The 6,987-nt window shown below is 29.1% G+C and overlaps 1 non-coding gene across 1 annotated transcript; it reads right to left on the bottom strand.

Annotated features, from left to right (window-relative positions):
- Window positions 1-936: 936 nt before the first annotated feature.
- Window positions 937-1,010, bottom strand: TRNAV-AAC (transfer RNA valine (anticodon AAC)). Its single transcript has one exon. It is a non-coding gene; the product is annotated as a tRNA-Val (tRNA).
- Between the last annotated feature and the right edge of the window lie 5,977 nt (window positions 1,011-6,987).

Raw genomic sequence — 6,987 nt, 5'->3', positions numbered from 1 at the left:
AGTTGTTTTAAGTGAGGATAGATAATACCGAACAAAGTACTTGTTGAATATGATTATAGTCAAAATAATGATGATTATTCTCATAATAATCTTTTTGTTAGTCATGTATGAATTTGAATGACATAAAAGTTATTTTATTATATATATATATATATATATATAATTTTATAACCTAAATAATAATAATATTATATATATTTTTTTATAATCTAAAATAATATATTATTTTAAACTATATACAATTTTAGTGAATGGGCTTTTGTGTTTTTCCATGATGATTGTTACATAATACTCATTACAAATGAATTAGAAAGTATGAATTCATTACTTAAGGATGTTCGTAACTAACTAATTTTGTGATTCAACTGACTACGAAGAATATTGTTGAATAGTTCTACATTCATCATAAAATAGATAACAATTTAAAATCAACTTTGATAAGTTTCATCGAGGATCAATTTGCTAAGGCAAAGGACAATGGTCAATGATACAGTATCTTTCTTGGTACTCATACAAGTGCAAACATCTTATAAGACAATTATATGAGATAAAAAGTTGTTCATTTAGGCATTTTGAGAATTTATATTCTCATGCTATGGCTGCTATTAGGTATAGGAATGGTAATCCATATTCCTTTTGTAAAGATTATTATAGAGTTGACACATACAAGAAGATCAATAATGATAAGATTTTTCTTACAAGAAGCAAATAATATTGGATACAATGAGAATGAGAATATGATCGTATCATATTATCTCTAAGAAGCATGGTACAAGCTGGTAGAAGAAAAAGAAAAAAGAATTGAATTTTAGTGTTCAATGTATGAACAATTTAGCAATTTGGATAGGATTTGAGGGCAATGCCATTTTGATAGGATTTTTTTTGGTGAAACAACTTAGTTAAAAATTAATTTTAGTGACAAAGAAATTTAGCAATTGGCGTCGCCCGGACTCGAACCGGAGACCTTCAGTGTGTTAGACTGACGTGATAACCAACTACACCACGACACCCCGACAAACAATCTTAATTTTAATGAGTTATATGATTATATTATAACATATCTTAATATATTTTAATTGTTTGGTTGTCCAAAGTTGAAGGAAATTCTTTTACTTACCAAAAAAAAACAAAAAACAAAAAGAAGTTGAAGGAAATTACATTGGAAGTGTAAGTTGCAGTATATTCTCTATTCTAATTATTTTGGACCAATTTAGAATTTCAAATCTCAAAAAATATTGCATGGATCCATTATCTTTTGGTGGAAATAGAAAAAACTTTGATAAAATTAGAAATTGGCACATAGTTAAGATGTTGAAAAATAAAAAAAATATTTTAATTAGATAAATGGTGACATATGTCCATTGGGAATAAATTCAAAGCTTTCATAAAAAATTTCAGATGAATAATGGGGAACAATATCAAACAAATTATCTTAAATGGAAAACATATTATAAAAGTTCATCTTAGTTTCAATCCAAGTTTTTCAGAAGATTTCAGATTAGTTTAACCAAATCTCCCATGTGATACACTATTTTTGAATTATCCTAAAAAACAATATATCATATGAGATGCTGAAAATTCAAATTATATCAAAATAATTCTCTAAATTAGAAAAACAGTGACATATGCCCATATGGGACAAATACAAACCTTTCATGAAAAGTTTAAATTATTTAAACTAGTCCTTATATGCAATACATTATTTTTATTTTAACCCCAAAAATAGTGTACCATGTATTAGAAAATATTTTTTTTCATAAATTTTTACCTCTGTGTATGGACATATTTAGAAGCTTATATATTAAAAAAACATTGCAGCAAAAAAAAAAAAAAAGAAAATTAGAAAATGACACATTGTTTTGATGTTGAATAATTCAGAAAAAAATCAAAAAAATGTCTAAAATAGAATAGACATTATAAAAGTCCATCTTAGTGCCTTCTAAGTTTTACAAAAGATTTCATATTATTTTTTATCAGTCCTCCTATGTGATAGAAACATTGTTTTTTAATTGATCCCAAAATATAATATATCCCATATTAGAAAAATACTTTTCTTGAACAAATTTTTTTCATTGTTTTTTAACATATTTAGTAGCTCAAATATAAAAAATATTACATATATACATGATTTTTCAATGAAAATGGGAAACAAGACTTAGAAAAAATTTATAAAAGGTACACTGTTTTGATACTGAATAATTGATAAAAAATATTAAAAACTTTTAAAATTTAAAAATATTATAAAATTCCATCTTAGTGTCATTCCATGGTTTTTTTTTTAAGATTTCATATCATTTTGAGTAGTCCTCTTATATGATATATTATTTTTTGAATTGAACACCAAAAAAGTGTATCATATATTAGATAATATTTTTTCTGGATCAAATTCTTTTCATGATTATTTGACATATTTAGAAGCTCAAATATTAAAAAACATTACATGAATCTATGATATTTTGTTGCAAATGGAAAAAATTGAAGAAAAATAGAATATGTCCCATAGTTTATATGTTGAATAATCTACAAAAATATCAAAAAAATTCAAAATAGAAAGCAAATTATAAAAGTCCATCTTACTGTCATTTCATATTTTTCATAAGATTTTAGATTATTTAGACCAATCCTCATATGCTATACACTATTTTTGAATTGATTGCAAAAATAGTGTATCACATATTGGAAAAAAAATTTCTGAACCAAATCTTTTCCATGGTTTTTTGACATATTTAAAAGCTTAAATATAAAAAATTATTGTATTTGCCTATGATTTTTTAGTGCAAATGGAAAAAAACTTAGAGAAACATAAAAAAAGGCACATTGTTCTAATGTTGAATAATTCAAAAAATTTTAAAAATTTAAAATATAAAATATTATAAAGTCCATCTTAGTGCCTTTCCAAAGTCTTTAGAAGATTTCAAATTATTGTGACTAGTCCTCTTATACGATATACTATTCTTGAAATGATCCCAAAAATAGTACATCACATATTAGGATATTTGTTTTTCAAACCACATTTTTTCCATGATATTTTAACATATTTATAAGTTCAAATTTCAACAAAAATTGCATGTACCGTAGCTTGTGGGCATAGACATTGGGATACACATTAAAGATACATTATGTTTTTAATCAACATTTCATCGTACACATAGGGATACACATTAGAGAAATACTTTGTAACATCCTAAAAAATATTTTGTTTGTATAATTTAGTACAAGGTATGATACAAAATTTCAAAGAATCATATTCTCCATAAAATTGATCCACATATATAAATTTCAAAGGTGATTTATATCATTTCAGAGATCATAAAAGACTTTTATACAGATTAAAAAGCATACTATCCACAAAATTATTTGTCATCCATAATTACTCCTGCAATTTACAAATAATATACCTTCAACTACTTCTAAGAGAATGTGTAAATAGAATATCCAAAAACTAAATGCTCAATAAACTTTATCATGAATATGAAACAAAAATTCTTAGAATATACAAAGGTCAATAATTATATAATTAATCATCGATAAAATATGTATGGTATTTCAAAGTCTTCGAAATTGGTAACTTATGATGTAATTTTCTTTCGATAGGGTATATTTTGGTATGTCCATCCCTTTGAATTTATGATTGGAACAATCCCAAAATACAATAATTCTAGATTGATGTCACTCATATTCTTCAATGTCTACACCTATAATAATGGAAACATGCTTCATTATATTTGTTGATGAAATAAAATAATTAAAGGAATCTATCAAACACTTACCACCTTATATTATGTAAGAATTTTACTTTTAAATTGGATATTGAATTGTAATGCTCCCAAATCTTCTTATGTAGATTGACAACCAAAATTTGCTAATGCTGTAATTTCTTATTATGTAATAACAAAAAAATATATTTAATTATCCCTCCTTTATCAATCTTGCTGTTTTGTCTAAATAATTCGTGACCATGTACTTTGAAACATTTCTGAAACAATATCACAAATTTCACTAACCTAAAATCTTATACCAAATAAGAAAAATATCGAGAAATTAAAAATACATATGTATCTCGAATCTTGCATACGTTACTATCAACATCATATAAGATTCTTCAAGTGACAATGCTCGTGCCTTCCAAATTAGAATATTGGCATATATATCTATTATATCCCTATCTACCATATTATTGAAATCTATCAACTTCAAGAAACAATGCAAGGTGAGGTGGCATATGTCGTCTTTCCAAATAACTTCGATAGGTAAATTATAACATCAAGGAAATGTTAGTTGTCTTATATTTAACAATAAATGGAATAGTTATTATATACAATCAAGCTATAAGTAAAAATTATATTGTAACTTATGACATCGACTTAGCTTGCATAAGATTAATACCACTTCTTCTCTTATAGTGACTTCATTTTTATCAATAGTCTACGAGATCAAAATAACTCAGTTCAAACATCTTCTAAGTTTATTTGGTATCTTATAAAAACTATTAACAACTTTCAAAATTGTTGCCATCTCTTTTTCTTAGTTAATCTTCGTCCTTGAGATTTGGCTTCACTTGGTCCTTCATCATGGAAAAGAGAAATGATATTCAGGTCCACCTCATCTAGTTTCTTCTTTTCCAAGGGTTCATGGTAGGAATGCTTCGTTATATTTTTCATCATCTCTTTTTCACAACTTTCCTTTATTCTTTTCTTCTTATGACTACTCATTTCATAGAGATTGCGCGACATAAGTTTGTAGACCTTATATTTCTATCATCAGTACACATTTTTTTAAGCTCATTGTATAACATTTTGTTTTTTTTAAGCTCATTGTATAACATTTTGTCGATTGCATGACCCTAACTATGTTGCCTCACAAAGAACATGAATGTCCTAAGAACATCAAGACATGCATCACAATTTTTGTATTGTGATTGTTGGGGTTCACGTGTCTTACGTTACTCTTCTTGGACATCATCTATACGTGTATCGAATGTTTCATGAGTGTCTTGTTGTTAGAATAAGAAACAAATTCATTACCTAGTTATCTAAAAATCTATGATTGTATGAATTTAACCAACAGGTGATCCTTTAGGTGGTAGCTCATCAAATAATGAAAAATGATCATTAGGACAACTTTTCAAAACAACATACAATTACAAATCTAATTTGAAAATAACTAACTATATCATATGATTTTTTTGAAATCATTTTAGTTGTTTGTGATTTTACTTCAACAACGACTTCAAGCACGAGACGTGCTAACAAAACCATCCCTATCAAAGATTATAACTTTTGATATCATATTATACCAAATTACAAATATAATAATTTACAAACTATATACATCTACGTGACTTACCTACAATACAAATAGGCATGTAATTTATCTACAATACAAATAGGTATCCTTGAAGATTGTACTTCAGTTGATGACTTATAGCAGGGATACACTCACAAAACTACCAATCACATAATTTATAAACTACCAGTTATAGGTTACTAGTTATAGGCATCCTTAAAGATTGTACTTAATTTACAAACTACTAGTTACAAGTGCTCTACAAACCAATCATGTAAGTGATGGCACGTGTGATACACTGCACAATCTTTTTTGTTATTATTATTGTATCAAAATCTTGGGGGCGATATCACATGCGCAGCGGAAGAACATAAAAATAAAATTCTCAAATTTCTCATCAATGTGTTCATCGTCATGTGAAGATTAGTGCGTAAAATCTGTGAAACTTAAAACTGCATATATTAAAGATTGTATTACCTAGGGAGATTGCATATCTCTGAATTCTTGTAAACCTCTAGGAGAGGGTAAATGAGGTTAAGTGTCCTCCTCTCTAACGGTGATCTACAAGTAGGACTGTGACGATGCTCCTTAAGTCTCCAAGTATGCTATTTGAGGAGGAGAGGGGGAGAGGAGAATAGGAGATGGTAATCCAAAGAGACTCTAGCCTATAAATCATTGGTTCCCTCCTATTTATAGAGGTCCCCTATCAACTTAGCATTAATGGATCCTGCCCTGTTGGGTATTGGATCTCCATCCAACTACTCAAGCCTCTTAGATTAATGGATTTCTATCTAATAATATCTTATTGGCTCTTATTAAATCTTATGCATAGGATCCAATAATTTAGAGGCTTATTGGATATCCAATAAGATAGGGGCTCCTACGGATATCTCATATATAAACCTCTACTCATCGCAATGCCTATCATATGTGTTTGACCCTCTAGGCCTAATATAAAGCTGGCCATGAGTCATACTACTACTGTCACAAACAAACTTCTAAACAGGATGTGTGATGTAATGCTTATATATGTCCGTGTCTTTTGGTATATTCATGCTTTGCACAGAATGTAGAGGGGCGGTCGAAGACTTAATAGTCCCATTTTAGTCGGGTTTGGTAACTACTTTAGACTTATAAATAAAGGTTATGTCACATGGACACTTGAGAAAGATTTTTGATCTGTAGTGGACCATTTTGACCCTTTTTTGTGCAACTGTTCAAAGCTTGTAAAGTCTATTTGTAATTTGCATAGTCTATGAAGTATTTTCAGAAATGTTTACTTGTGGATCCCGAGTGAGGTATTTTCTCTATCCCTTTTTCTCTTTTGTAGGTCCTAAGGGACCTTGGGAGGCTTCGGGGAGGCTGACTTTTGCGGACGGACACGCAAGGGTGTCGCACGACTTATGCAAAACTAGCTAAATCCGTGACAGATGGTATCGGAGCGGGACAAGCACTGATAGAAACACTTGGCATACAAACGTGGGGGACCTAGCAAGGCTGCGTTGAAGGCAGTTAGCACATGCACGACCGTTTAGGGGAAAACAAGCTTGAAGATATAGGGAAAAGGAGTCGCTCGAAGGAGCAGGAATCTGAGATTGGCAATTAGAGGAATGGCCAACCCTTCACATAAGAGGCACCACGAGAACAAGCAAGCTTGGAAGAATGCGGAGCGCACAAAGGTTGGGATGGCTGAGTTTGAAC

Source organism: Musa acuminata, chromosome BXJ2-2 (genome assembly GCF_036884655.1).
Source record: "Musa acuminata AAA Group cultivar baxijiao chromosome BXJ2-2, Cavendish_Baxijiao_AAA, whole genome shotgun sequence".
NCBI lineage: Eukaryota > Viridiplantae > Streptophyta > Magnoliopsida > Zingiberales > Musaceae > Musa > Musa acuminata.
This window is presented reverse-complemented; position numbering and strand designations above follow the sequence as displayed.